The 16,076-nt window shown below is 38.9% G+C and overlaps 1 long non-coding RNA gene across 1 annotated transcript; it reads left to right on the top strand.

The window, feature by feature from the left end:
* The first annotated feature begins 1,900 nt into the window (after positions 1 to 1,900).
* LOC132611241 (uncharacterized) lies at positions 1,901 to 7,779 on the top strand. The gene is made up of 3 exons (XR_009571518.1): positions 1,901 to 2,083; positions 2,158 to 2,250; positions 7,386 to 7,779. It is a non-coding gene; the product is annotated as an uncharacterized LOC132611241 (long non-coding RNA).
* Positions 7,780 to 16,076: the final 8,297 nt, after the last annotated feature.

Below are 16,076 nucleotides of genomic sequence, written 5' to 3'. Positions count from 1 at the left end.
AATAATAATAATAATAATAATAATAATAATAATAATAATAATAATAATAATAATAATAATAATAATAATAATAATAATATTTTCAGACTTATGATTATTGAATTCCAAGTTTCACAATTCATGCATGTTTACTTTATATTCCGCATCAATTCATGTCCCATGTAGATTCAGCAAGTCATGTGGTTCGCTCGGTCACATGCAGCAAGACACCGAGTGCCGTGTTACGCCTAGGCCATGGTTCGGGGCGTGACAGGGGTTTACCCCTCTTTAACGTCATTTTGGGCCGGGTCGGTCCAATTGGACTGGGCCTGGTCCGTTTTTAAGGAGAATGGGACTTGGTCCTGATGTATACACGTATGTACGTGTGATATACATGTATATCACATATATATCTGCGTATATACATGTATATGGGCAGAATTTTGACACCTATTTTAATAAATAACCAAATTTAAGAAAGGCTGATTAATTTAGACCATTAAGCATAATTAAATAGGACTGATAAGTAAAGGCTAGATTTTGCAAACGATATCCTTCAATTGACTTAATCTAACCAGGCTATCTCAATTATGACCCTTCTCGTCCAATTAGCCAGTTTAAAAGAACATCTGCAAAAATGAACTTAATTGAAAGATAAATTTGAAATAATGACCTCAAATATGGGAATTAATTTCCAATTGGGTCATAATTGAACTATCAATTGATTATTTCAATTGTAGACATTTAGTCAACAATCTACAGAATTACTCATAATTAAAGACTCAATTAATTATGATAAAATACTTATAAATTGAATATGCAAAAAATGAGAATTGAGGGTTGAAATGATTAATTCATTTAATCAATCAGATTCCTTGAATTTAAAACATAGTGAAATACTTGCTCACTACCATTTTAACAATTTTGGACAATTAAATAAATAATTTTTATAAATTGTTTTCTCTTGGTTATTTTTAGCAAATACCATATTTGTAATAATAATGTGTAAATTAATTTCTAAATGATTTATAATATTACAAAAATTATTTTACCAAATAAGAATGGTAAAATATTGTCTAGATAACTTTATAAAATCATTTTGACTTCTAAAAACATGTGTTTCACTCCGTTTGATATCCGGGGACTCTGGGAGATTAAAATAAATTATGGGAGGTCAAAAATTAGATGTCAACTCACGTTTTATTAAGCACTGAAAAGACCAAAATACCCTTAGACAAAAATAAAAAGACTCTAAAACAGGCATGTCGATCCCAAGGGTAACTCACTCTTTTATAATAGTTAAAATAAAATGACTAATGATTAAATCTGATAAGTAAGTTTTGAGCATGAAATGATTAAAAAAACTTAATTCTTGTCTCGTGAGCATAGACAATGTTATTGACATTTACAACTTTCAGATGGTTGTTACCTATTGTATTTGTATTGTTACTTTAAATGAAATGTTTGTTTTGATTGTTATTTATGTGTTAGTGCATGATAGTCGTTATTTTTTTTCTCATTCTGATTTTTTTATTATTTAATAATTTTATTTTATCTTTTACCTTACTTTTTTTAATAATAACTTCGCCTCGTATCCTCTTTTTTTTTTTTTTTTGTTATAATATTGTAAGTTGATTCTTCAGATTGTTGATACATAACATTAAGTAACGATGAAAAATGATACAAAATATCTAAATATCATATTCATCAAAATAAATTAATATAATACTATGTAATACAATACGATATACCATGCGTAACAACCATCGAAATAAGATGCTATAGGAAGGCATACTTTAAAGTAAGACGACAATGTGGGAGTATTGGATTAGGCGAATAGGTCTCTCTTTTTTTTAAAAAAAAAAAAAAAAAAATCAAAGGGCATAAAAGCCTTCTTCTTTTTTTATTATTATTAATAAAGCAAAAGCAACTAAGAGTCTAAAACAAAACACAAATAAAACAAATGCAAAAAGGAAAAGCTGAAGTATCTACATGGGTTAAGATTAGGAAACTGTATTCTACTTGGCAGATCTTCATCTTCGCATATGGGACATTTTTGGTCAAGATCCATCTGAAATTTGGTCTCCATCTTTTGAAATCCAAGGTGGGTATGCTTCATTTCTTGATCATTTTCATCTTTTACTTCACCGTGTTCAGTCCGTTGGATGTGTTCTTCAGATCTGAGAAGTTGTTGATCAAGATCGAGCTGAAATTTATCCTTTTCCTCCAGAAATCGAGTGCTCCTGAGTTGTATTTGCTGAGGCTGTAGAGGTATGCCTTCTATCCATTCCTTTTTTAGCTGTTGTGATTTTATTTTGCTGAATCTGCTCATTGTTTTCTCTATATGTGTCAATTTGCCGATTTGCTTGTGTTTTAACTGATGTACTCTGCTTTTTGGGAAATTTCGTTATAGTGTCCTATATAACGTCTTGATACTACCCATTCTTAGCAGCCTTCCTTGCATAACAGATTTTTGTTCAATGGGATAAGCACCTAATGGCACTAATACCACCATTAAACAATTGTCTGATAGCAAAGTATTTTACCATGGGTGTATCCTTTCATGAACCTTTTTTTATTTCCTTTTCCTCTTTGTTGAATCTTTCATTGCTGTGTTGTATTAGTCTCCCTGTATGTTTTTTTTACTGTCCTTTGGTACCTGCAAAAAGGAAACAAACAGTTAGTCAGATTAATCCCTATATTCTTCTCCTAAAGGATTTGAACATAGGGATTGTAGTCACTCCATTTCATTCCATTTAGTTCCTTCATTTGCAAATTCTCCTTCTCAGATATGACAATTGTAACTTGTCATTGTTGAGTAATCTTCTTCCTTCCCTTTCCAGTTGCTGAAATGAATTAACTAGGGCGCTGCCATAATCTAGTGCCAAATTTGCCAATAATCTGTCATTTTATTTCCTTCTCTCGGAATGTGATTCACACTTACACTCCTAGTGGCCATAATTTCCCAAATCTCCTCCATTTCATTCACTATTTGCCAAGGCACCTCTCAGATTTTATGAATCACCTTCACTAGAAGTAAAGAGTCAGTTTCAATGAGTATCTGATCGCTCTGAGTGTGCTTAATGAATCTCAGAGCCTGAAGTATGGCCATTACTTCTGCTTGTGTATTTGTAGAATATGCCCCCTCCATCTCCTCTGCCTGAGCATGAATAATGTCTCCAGTATTATTTCTAACACAGAAACCCCACGAGCTTCTACCAGGATTACCCCTCGATGCACCATCTGTGTTACATTTGATCCATCCCATTTCTGGAAATTTCCATAGTACCTGTCTAACCTTGTACTTATGAGTTTGAGCCAGTAACACTTGCACCTGTTCATTCCAATTATAGGGTACATACTTAAAGTTACTCATTCTCACTTTCATGAACATGATAGTATTGTGCATGACATTATACATTAGCTTCCCATGGGAAATCTTCCCTCCATGCTTAATGGCATTCCTCCTCTCCCAAAGCTCCTACGATATAATTGCTGGGACTGCTTGAAAAATATTTCTAACATTAGGGTTCAAAGGGGCATCCCACCATAGGTTAACCACTTGTGTAATCCACAATCCTTGTATATTCAACTCAACTGCACCACTGAATTGCTTCCATAGGAACTGAGCAGCTGAAGATTGTAAAAAAACATGTGCAAAGTCTTCTACTTTAGGAGATTGACAACAATAGCACCTAAAAGGATATTGAAATCCCCACTTCCTTACAATAACATCCAAAGGGAGTTTGTACTTCCAAAATCTCCATAAAAGAAAAGATGTTTCAACAGGTAAACCTTTTATCCACACGTTTCTGTACAGCATACTTGTTTGTTGCCTCTGTCTACCAGCTGATAAGCAGAACCCACAGTAAATTTACCTTTTGCTTCTAATCTCCAGAAAGGTATATCAGCTGGTCCATTCTCACTAGGAGGAGGAATATTTGTTAAGAAATGGTCCACAATGTCATTAGGAATCAAACCCCTTAGTTTAGATATATTCCAACTTCTTTGCTCCACTGCTTCATAGACTTGGACCACAGTTCTATCACAAACAAATTGCGATCCAGTAACATGATACAATGCTCCCAAACCAGTTCAATTATCCAGCCAAAAGTGTGATTGCCCCTGTTTTTGCTGCCACCATATTTCTTGTTCTATCTGATCTCTCTTTTGTGGCATTTTCTTCCATATATAGGTTCTTCTTGTCCATCCAGCTAATACAACATGCTCCTTCTTTAAGTATTTATTGCTCAAATACATTCTCCACAAGGACTGTTTGGTCCTAAAATTCCACCACAGTTTGGCAAATAAAGCTTTTGACACATCCTGAAGACTTCTAAATCCCAACCCACCCTAATCATGAGGATAACATAGCACTGTCTAAGAAGTCCAAATTTTACTAGAGTTTCCAACAGGGTTACTCCAGCAAAACTTGGCAAACATCCTATGTAAGTTAGCAATAACCCCTGCAAGGGGATCACATGCTGACAACAAATGAATATGCATGCTTTGAAGAACATGCTTAATGAGAGTGATCCTTCCCCCAATGGATAGTAATTTTCTAGACCATAAGAATAACCTGTTACTGACCTTGTCAATGATCTCCTTATAATGCTCATTCTTCCTCCTACTGTAGTAAATCGGTACCCCTAAATATGTAAAGGGAAAATCTTTCCTAGGAATCCTTGTCACTGTATGAACCAGTTGTTCCACCTCTGCTTCTACATTTTTCATGCATATACACTGCACTTTTCTCCTTGTTAATCAGCTGTCCACTAACTTGCTCATATGCACCAAGAGTCTCCATCACCAATTTCAAGGAATTCTCCTCTGCAGAGGTAAAAATTATAGTATCATCTGCATAGGCTAAGTGGCTGATATAAGGGCTCCACTTAGGCATTCCATACCCTCTAAACTGCTTTTTAAAGTGTAGTGTATTAAAAGCTCTGGACATGCATTCAGCACCTAGAATGAATATTGTTGGTGAAAGAGGGTTTCCTTGTTTCACACCTCTAGTGGATCTAAAGAATCCCTGTGGCTGTCCATTAATAAGAATAGAATACCAATAATTAGAAACTATACTATAAACCATATCAATCAGCATTTCACCAAACCCCATTTTTCTCAAAACTTTGGTTAAAAATAAACATGATACTCAGTCATAAGCCTTTGTCATGTCCAGCTTGATTACAATATTAGCTGGATTTCCCCTCCTGATGATATCATGCACAATTTCTTGAACTAACAGAATATTTTCCACAATGCTTCTTCCCTTTACAAACCCTGCCTGCTGTGGAGAAATAATAGTTGGCAGTAAGTGTGCAATTCTGTCATGTATGATTCTGGAAAAAATCTTACTATTAAAGTTGCTCAAGTTGATAGGCCTCATATCTGAGAAAGTCATGATCTCTTTCTTTTTAGGCAGTAGCACTAGATTTGTACAAGTGACATATCTTGGTAGCTCATGTCCACAAAAAAAAGATTGGACCATCTTCACAATATCTTCCTCAATAATCTCCCAACAGTGTTGATAGAACTTCCCTGTAAAACCATCTGGCCCTCCTGCACTGTCTGAGTTTAGCCCAAACACAACTCTCTTCACTTCTTCATTTCCTGGTATTTCATGCATCAAATTCTTCTACTCCGTATTGACCAGTTGAGGTATATGATTCAAAATCTCAAAATCAGATGGAATATAGTCCTCTGCAAACTGGTTTGAATAAAACCTGACAGCCTCTTGAATAAAAGCCTCCTCCTTGTCAAGCCAAATCCCATTCTGATCTTGAATCTTCTTGATTAGAAATCTTCTCCTCTTTCCATTTACATGGGAATGAAAGAACTTAGTATTCCTATCTCCATCCTTAAACCATTGCATCCCTGCCTTTTGTTTCTAGAACTTCTCTTCAATTGCATAGAATCTGATAAGTTCTGCTTGTACCTTCTGCAATTTCTCCCTGTTACCACTAGAAGGATTCTGTTCAAATTCCAGTTCATGCACCTTCGAAGTTGCAATCTGCTTGAAAATGTCCCCATAAGCATCTCTGCTCCATTTAGACAAAGCTTTACTGACCTTCTTCAATTTGTTATACACTTTGAAAAAAGGATTAGTACCAAAGTTGCCTGACCAATTTTGCTTCACAACCTCCAAGAATGATTCTTGCTCCGCCCAAAAATTAAGGAATCTGAATGATTTCTTATTAATATTAGCAAAGGGGCATGATCAGAAACTTGTTTAATCAAATGCTCTACTTCCATATTAGGAAACTTGTTTATTAACAACTGATTGTCCAAACACCTACCAAGTCTCTTAAATATACAAGCTTCATCTGATCTGCCATTCCATCAAGTGTAAATACTACCTGTGAACCCCAAGTCTGATAGTTGGCAAACATTTAAACACACTCTAAAATCCTCATTCTCTATAACTGAAATAGGCAAACCTTCAAGTTTCTCAGAGTCATCCAGAATAACATTAAAATCACCCCCCCACCAGCCAAGGAGTTTGAATTTGATTGGATAATTCATACAGAGCATCCCATAGTTCTATTCTAGTATCTCTATCATTACTAGCATAGACCAAAGATGCAGTGATTTCCTGATTACCATCCACCTGAGTCAACTGTAAAGTTAGAACCTGATCAGAGTCCATTAATACCTCCACCTGATAATCTTCTTGTACAAACACCCAGATCTTCCCATTACTGTTGTGCCAAGCCGGACGCATTCCCACTCACTGTCTATACATATCAATATGTCTAATATGTTGGAAAGGTTCCATCAAAGCAATAAAATTAAAATGCTTTTGCCTATGCATCATCACCACTCTCTCAAAGTCCTGTTGTGTATTTACAGACCTTATGTTCCATATGAGAGAGTTATTCATTGAGAAGTAATTTTGGCAATAGCTAACCTTGTTTGTACACCCCCTATTGCCTTAGCAGGTACACTCTTGTCTCTATTAGCTCTGGACTTTTTCTCTCTTTAACTTTGCAGCTTGTGTAGGTGACACATCTCTTTTGTTTCTATTGATCTCCTTCTTCTATACTGATCGATGTATCTGTGTTATTTTCCACCTCATCATCATCCCCCATATCAATTTGTACCTCTTTTTGTGTTTCCTATTTATTTGCATGTTCAGCTTTATTCCCTTTTGTATTTGCCTGATCAGTGTCTATGCTTTCTCCTCCCTCAGTATTATTTACATTTTCTTGATTTCCATTTTCATTGTTGTGTGTATGATGTTTCTGTGAATTCTTGTACTGTTTCCTTGGGTTGATCATTTAAATCAATTGATATTTCTGTCCCTCCATGGTCATCAGGTGGCTTTTCTTCAATGACTTTATCTTCAATTGATGTTTTAGCACTACAATCATCATCACACTTATCATTTTTCTCCCCTTGTGCAGGATTATCCACATGTTGTATGGCTACCTGATACGCTCCAATTACACCTATTAATGGTATAACGCGGACGTTGTCAAATATAGTAACCCAACAAGGTTGGGGTCGAATCCCACAGGGAATATGGTGTGAAAAGATTACTAAAGTCGTAGGATGCTAAGCTTAGGTCTAATGTCTTGATCCGATGGTTTTGGTAATAGTTGGTTTACTATGACTAATTGTTATCTACTTGCTTTGGTGGAAATTTATGGTAAAAGAAACTAAGGTTGTGTCCCCATTAGATAGAGTGTATGATCATGGGTATTGATCTTGATATACTTCTAATGGATCATTATATGAATGCACTTAATCACTATATGAATCTCTACTATTTCTCAATAAATAAAGATTATCTCTTTCTATGATTTTCCCAAATATAAGAAAGTAACTATGAAGAACGATTAATCATGCCAAGTAAATTCTTCTTATTCCTAAGTGAATTTATTAAACAAATTTTAAAGCTTTGAGTCCTTGTTATTTATTCTTACCAACCCTAATTATTTCCCAAATAAATCAAGGTTTATGGCTTTAATCAATGTTTGCTACCATTAATTATGAATGAAGAATGAAGAATAAATAAACCCTAATAAGTCATTATGTGTATATCAATCACAACCCAATCACACAACACCCATCATTGGGTTCACAACCCTAGTAAGGGAATTTAGCTACTCATGACAAAGAACAAGAAATAAGAAATTGAAGAATTCATAATTGCTTACTTTGGAAGAAAACAAAGGAATTGATAATACTTGAATTGATGTCTGAACCTTCAAAAACTAGAGAGTATTTAATGTTCTAAGCCAAAAGTCAAAAATATAATGACTGATAATAATTAAAACCCTACAGTGGACTATTTATAGGTTTCAAAAACGTAAAATTACAGAATTTGCACTTTGTATACGGTAAAAATCGGACATATGTTAGAACCGGTAAGACCAGAGATCGAAGGAAAAGAGGGAAGATCATCATCTGGTCCGATTTCTCCATAGCCGAATTGATCGTGGCCGTTGGTCCATTTGACCGGGGTCGTTGGTCCGAATTGATCGTGGCCGCTGGTCTGTTTGATCGTGGCCGTTGGTCCGTTTGATCATAGCCGTTAGTCCGTTTGATCGTGGCCGTTAGTCCGTTAGATCGTGGCCATTAGTCCGGGAGATCCTGGCCGTTAGTTCGTTTTGGTCATGGCCGTTGATCCGGGAGATCCGTTACGCGATTGCCACGCGTCGATAGCGTTCTACCATGCTCAACTGTCAATCGTACGGGTGTCAGACCGTACGGTCAACCTAACCCAACCTAATCCAACTCAGAGCTTTTTCATCATTATTTTATTGTTCATGTTGTATGAAGCCCATAGGGCACTACTATAAATAAGGGGCATTGTCCCCCTCTTAAAGGGTTGGCTTCCTCGTATCAAGAACTCTTGTAATAGCCAAAATATAAAAAATCTCTCTCTCAAATATCTGATTTCGGTCACATTTGTTGTGTTTATTTCTTACATTTCTTCAATCAAGTAACACTCATACATTAGTAAACATACAAGTATATAGCAAACCACCGATTATCATTGCTCTCTTCATATCATATCTATACATATATCTTTCTCTTATCAAGAAGATTGAGACTTAACCACATATCTTATACCCACTCACAAATTTAATTGATTATCCAAATTCGGGGTAAACAGATTGGCACCCACCGTGGGGCCAGGATAATAGTGGTCTTTGATCTTGATCTCTATCTTACCCATCAAAATCAAAAACATCTACTGTTCATCTCTGAAAAAACGGACCAAATGGCTAACAGTGGGCAATCTGGTCACGTCAACAACAACGAGATCGTGGCCGAAAATGAAGGCAGCGGGCCACGAGGATTTCCAAACCCCGCTGATCCTAACCCCGTTAATTCGAGGGAGGGCCTCAACCAACAAAACACCGTGGACCAGGAGAATGCTGCCCAGCCGGCCACTAACCCTTTAAATACTAACAATTCAATTACTTTGTCCAGGACACAAGTCCGGAAAGAACCGGATACCCCGAATGATAATATTGACTTGCGTTTAATTTTTGAAATGTTGCAGGAACAGAGAGCGGCGATTGCCGAACAGGAAATCGCAATAGCCCAGTTGCAAAACGGAAGAGATAAAACGACCCCGAAAAAGGCGGAGGGTGTTGCTGAACCTAGAAGAGATGAGGCACGGATGGTTGAAAGCAATGGCTCCGGAGCTAGTTCATCCACCGAGGTTCTAAAAATGCTCGAAACTTTGGCAAAGCGAGTAGACTCAACCGAAAAGAGGGTCGAAACATACAACTCTCGGGTGGATCAAATCCCGGGGGCTCCGCCTTTACTGAAGAGGCCGGATTCGAAGAGATACATCCAAAGGCCTTTTTCTCCGAGTTCGGCTCCGAAATTGAACCCGAAGAGGTTCAAAATGCCGGATATCCAAAAATATGACGGCACAACGGACCCTCACGAACACGTGACCTCATATGCATATGCTATAAAAGGCAATGATATGGAAAAGGATCAAATCGAATCCGTGTTGCTAAAAAGGTTCGGGGAAACTCTGTCAAAAGGAGCATTGACTTGGTACGATCATCTGCCCGAGCATTCCATCACTTCTTTCGAAATGCTCGCCGATGCCTTCATAAAAGCACACGCCAGAGCCAAAAAGGTGCAAGCTCGAAAGGCGGATATTTTTCGTATAGCCCAAAGAGACGAGGAGTTATTGCGTGAATTTGTCAACCGGTTCCAAAGGGAACGAATGGAGCTCCCCCCGGTTCCGGAGGAATGGGCCGCACAAACTTTCACAAAGGGGCTCAATGTTCGGAGCTCGACGGTTTCGTTCAAATTAAAGGAAAGCTTGCTGGAATACAAGGCTGTGACCTGGGCGGATGTCCATAACCGATACAAGTCAAAAATTCGGATAGAGGATGACCAACTCGAGCTTCCCCCGGGGCCCGTAAAAATGAACAAAATCTTGGAGAGATCTCGAAAGAATTACGAACCGGAGGCCGGACCATCGAGGGAAAGGTATCGGCCATACTCTCGAAAACCAAGCTTCAGGTCGGAAAAATCAAGGGATGGCCCGAGTCATTTCTCCGGGCGGGGGTGATAAACGGGCCGAGTCCCCGGTTCAGGTATACCACCGAGGAGTCAAACGAGGAGGCCACGGCTGTGAAACTCGATCTCGCGGATGAACTTCGCGAAAACGTGTTGGTCCGTATTGCAGCCCAGAAGCAGAGAATGGTAAGGTACTACAATCGGAGAGCCAATTTTCGATATTTCTAAGTTGGAGACTTGGTGCTTCGGAAAGTTACCTTGAGCACCAAGAATCCCAACGGAGGAAAACTGGGTCCGAACTGGGAAAGACCGTACAAGATAACTGAGGTAACAGGCAAAGGATCGTATCAGCCGAAATCCATGAACGGGCAGCGATTGTGCAACAACTGGAATATGGCTCATTTGAAGGGATGTTACTACTAAGATATGGACACCTCATGTTTAACCTTTTTCTTTTTGCAGGAAGTCATGTACCAGATAAAGTTAGGATCTAGGTCTGAAAACGCGTGTTGCACTCTTTTCTTTAGTACGGTTTTGTCCCAAAATGGGTTTTCCGACAAGGTTTTTGATGAGGCAACAAGTACAACGTGTTACTTAACAAAGATAAGGACAAACGCCCGGGAACTCGGGGTCACGGCCTACGAATGGGGGCTTGATAGCGCTCGCCTGATCTTGCAGCTCGGATAAGCACTAGGGGACTTATACCCACATCGAGGTTTACCCCGGTTAATGGAACACAGATGAGCTCAACAAATCAAGACCGGACCTTCTGTATTAGGTTTCGGTGTAAGGACCAAACGATCAGAATGAATCGTGTCCCCCCAATATTTGTTACGGCAAAATCAATACCGGACCTTCTGCATTAGGTTTCGGTGTAAGGACCAAACGATCAAAATGAATCGTGTCCCCCCAATATTTGCTACGGCAAAACTAAAACCGGATCTTCTGCATTCGGTGTCGATGAAAGGACCAAACGATCAGAATGAATCGTGTCCAAACAGTATTAGCTACGGCAAAAGCAGAAGGAAACAAAATTCTCATATCTTGTACAAATACTTGCAATACAAAAATCATCGAAAGTTCGGATAACGATATCTCGGATGTCTTCTTATTAAAATACTCTACCTCGATGATTGTCGCCGTATTTCGGCATTACTTCATTCGTATACCCTATTCCGGGCACTACGGTCGAAATTCGATAAAGGCAACAAGGTCATAGTGAACCGAGCCAAAATCGTTAACCCCTCAAACGGGGACTGTTACATCAAAATTTAGCTAAGGCTGAGATTCAGGTGTCCGAAAAATACCATCCCTAAAAAATAGCCAAAAAATACTGGCCCTAAAAATGCCCATCGTGATTCGGAGACGTCTGAATTCACAAAGCATAAGATAAGTCTCACGGGCAAAAACTCCATCAAATTCCCGGACAAAACATACCGGATGAAGAGAAAAGCCAATATTCAGGCACAACGCGGAATAATGACTCTGAGTCTGCTTGTCCTTAAATCGGACCGACAACTCGGGCGAAGGTCATAACAGATATTCAAGCAAAAGAATAAAGAAAATCAAGAAAAATGTGTGTTCCATTTATACGAAGGTCTTTACACCGGAAACCCCTACAAAAGCAAAAAACAAAAGGCTAAGTACAGCCCCTGCTCTATCCGGTATGGCTGGATCCGGAGTGTTCGGACATTGTCCGCTTGGAGTCGTGGGAGTCAATCTCGAGGCCTCTCTTAGCTTCTTCCTCGACCCTCTTAGCTTCAAGTATCAGGGCCGAAAGATCCGCAAAACCATGCCCGACTTGCTCAAGGGTGATCCTCCGAGACTTCCACAGTTCATAATACAAGCGATGAACCAAAGGGGATAAACGGTTAAATTAGCAACAAACTTGAGATGAAAGATGATTAGAGGTGACGAAATGAAGAGAGAATAAAGTAAAGTGAAGAAAATAAAATGGAGGAAGAATGAAATGAAGGCGTGATTCATCCACTTCCCGTTACTCCGATAAAACTACAGTCCGAAAAGTGTGGGGGCTATCTGTATACGGTAAAAATCGGACATATGTTAGAACCGGTAAGACCAGAGATCGAAGGAAAAGAGGGAAGACCATCATCTGGTCCGATTTCTCCATAGCCGAATTGAGCGTGGCCGCTGGTCCGTTTGATCGTGGCCGTTGGTCCGTTTGATCATAGCCGTTAGTCCGTTTGATCGTGGCCGTTAGTCCGTTAGATCGTGACCATTAGTCCGGGAGATCCTGGCCGTTAGTTCGTTTTGGTCATGGTCGTTGATCCGGGAGATCCGTTACGCGATTGCCACGCGTCGATAGCGTTCTACCATGCTCAACTGCCAATCGTACGGGTGTCAGACCGTACGGCCAACCTAACCCAACCTAATCCAACTCATAGCTTTTTCATCATTATTTTATTGTTCATGTTGTATGAAGCCCATAGGACACTACTATAAATAAGGGGCATTGTCCCCCTCTTAAAGGGTTGGCTTCCTCATATCAAGAACTCTTGTAATAGCCAAAATATAAAAAATCTCTCTCAAATATCTGATTTCGGTCACATTTGTTGTGTTTATTTCTTACATTTCTTCAATCAAGTAACACTCATACATTAGTAAACATACAAGTATATAGCAAACCACTGATTATCATTGCTCTCTTCATATCATATCTATACATATATCTTTCTCTTATCAAGAAGATTGAGACTTAACCACATATCTTATACTCACTCACAAATTTAATTGATTATCCAAATTCGAGGTAAACACACTTAAGTCCCAGGCGGTACTTATACGGTCTGTACAACTTTCCACGGACCGTACAGGACTTATACGACCTTCATCCAGGTGTCTGCAGAGAATTATACGAACTGGCCTTCCACGGTTCGTATAATGTTATACGGCTCGTACAATCCTGATTGTGAAGCATCTTCCAACATCGTCGCATCTACTTAAACGGCCCGTACAATATTGTACGGTCCGTATAAGTGTCCGTGGTTCAGCATCTATCCACTGTGACATTCTGTTACGTTGCCACCTTTTGTACGACCAGAAATACGGTCCGTGCAACTTTCTACGGACCGTGAAAATCAAGCTTCAGTGCAACTTTTCTGTAACTTCTACTCCTTGAACCCGAACTTTCCGATTTACCTGAAACATGTCAAAAACACATCAAAATAGCACATACTTGCCTAAAAACAAGTAAAACTTCTAGTAAAAGAGTATCAAATGTGTCATAATTTCCCGGCACATCAATACCCCCAACTCAAAGTCTTTGCTTGTCCTCAAGCAAGTAGTGGACGCAACTAGGACTCAACTAACATCTAGATATCATAGAGTAATAATGTCTACATTGGTTTTGACTCTGAACTATCGGCATGCATATTTTTCTTCCAAGGTGCCCCCCCCCCCCCCCTCCCCTTTTCGACTGTCAAACGATATACACACCCCAAGAATGCTATGAATAAAAATGAAGCTTCAATGCATGACATCACCTTATCGAGCATATTATGATGCATACAAACGCTACTTTGGGCGGTCACTTCAATTTGCTCGAGTTTCATCCTTATGCTCTCACATAGACCAAAGAATGTCCCAACACACATATATACAATAAGAATGGGACAAAGACAAACGAGAAGAGAAAAACACTCACACTCACAAAGAATTTCATATCTACCCATGCAAATACCATAGGCTTGCCCTTATTTTCTATGTTTTCACCCTAGGCTCGTTCGGTTGTGATCACATTAGGATTTGTTTTGGCTTGTAATGTAGGCTTAGGAACGGGTAGGATACTTTTTGGATATTAGTGACTTCCCCCTCCTTGAACACTACAACATCTCTTCACCTTAATTCACCTCTTTTCTTTCCAACCCCTTTATTTTCTTTCAAGTTTTCGACCTCGATGTGGTTTTATTCCTATCTAACTTGCAAATCTTTTTGTGTTACAATTTTCTGATTTTTTCCTTTTTATTTTCATTTTTTTTTTTTGCGTGTGTGTGTGTTTTTTTTTTTTTATATATATGCAACTACCACATCAAATTCCCACTAGCAAACTCCAGCACCCCCAACTTATGTTTTTAACATCTACTCCACATTTAATTCACCCCCAACTTAGGCATTTTGCCTCATCTATCTAGTAGCATCAAGGAGAGAACGGGTGCGAAGATGGATTAATTGTACACAGGGTAAGGTTTCATAATTGGCTAGCCAAGAAAAAGGTCAAAAGGCTCAAAAAGGAAAACTAGAGATATTTTCAAATTTTGGTGAGGCTTATTTAGGCAAAGTGACTAGTTATACAAAGAAAGCCTAAGATCATCTCACAACCAAACTAACTTTCGGATTTCAAACACGACCAACCGGGCAAGTTCTAGATTATACATGCATAAACAAAACCAAACTAACAATTCACACATACATTAGCATAAGGACAATTATTTTTACAATTGTGACCTCCTAAGTAGTCATTTATCGCACACAACACCCCAACAATCATAATGTCATATAAAAAATCAATCATGTCACCCAATAATTGTTCTAAGTATGCATTTTTCACATTTTCGACGGGTCCAACCTTTTCATCAAACGATCACAACATGCCATCAGTTACAGAACAATACCAACTAAGTCAAAACTACTCTACTCAACCTAAGAAACATCCTAAACATGCCAGTTTCAACAAAATAAAACCCCTCAGGAAAAGAACTCTGGCAAAGAAAAGCCGAGGGGGTTCCTACACAATTATGTACAACAAACAACCTGATCATGTACCCCCACCCCCAACTGAAGATCATGCAATGTCCCCAATGCATCGACTCTAGGTACAATATTAAAAATGGTGAGGGATACCTGGGCACCCTAGGCGCTATGTTCCTCGACTCGGGACTGTGCTGCCTCAGACGCAGCAATATCAGGCGTTACCTCTCGGGGCTGGCTGCCCGACGCGCCCATTGGATCTGGATAGTTGTCGCGCAGCGAATTCAATGCAGCGGCTTACACCATCTTCTCCCTGTAGCAAGGAAAGGTCTCCCCAGCATAATAGGAATGTCCCGATCAACAGCACAATCAAGAATCACAAAATCAGCGGGCAACATAAAATCACCAACCCGCACAAGTACATCATCAACCACCCCAACAGGTCTTTTGATAGACCTATCAGCCATTTTTAACCTCTTAATTGTTGGCCTTGGCATCCCCAAACCTGATTGTTTGTATATAGCAAGGGGCATCAAATTAATACTCGTCCCATTATCACACAACGCACGAGCAAAATCATGGTGCCCAACAGAACAAGGAATGGTGAACACCCCAGGATCTCCCTTTTTCTAACAATTGTAGTTGAAATGATGGAACTCACAGTGTGAGTCAAACTCACGGTTTCATGTTGAACCGTTTTCTTCTTGGTCAGCAGATCCTTCAAATATTTAGCAAAACCGGGCATCTCCTTGACAGCTTCCAATAAGGGAAACTTTAGAGATAACTGCTTCAACTGATCATAAAACTTCTCGAACTTAGCATCTTCCTTCTTCTTTACCAACCTCTAAGGAAAGGGAGGTTTAGATTTGAAAAGTTACGTCAAAGGGCGG

This window comes from Lycium barbarum, chromosome 9 (assembly GCF_019175385.1).
Source record: "Lycium barbarum isolate Lr01 chromosome 9, ASM1917538v2, whole genome shotgun sequence".
Classification (NCBI taxonomy): Eukaryota; Viridiplantae; Streptophyta; class Magnoliopsida; order Solanales; family Solanaceae; genus Lycium; species Lycium barbarum.
The sequence above is the reverse complement of the archived record's forward strand: the minus strand, read 5'-3'. Positions and strand labels throughout refer to the sequence as shown.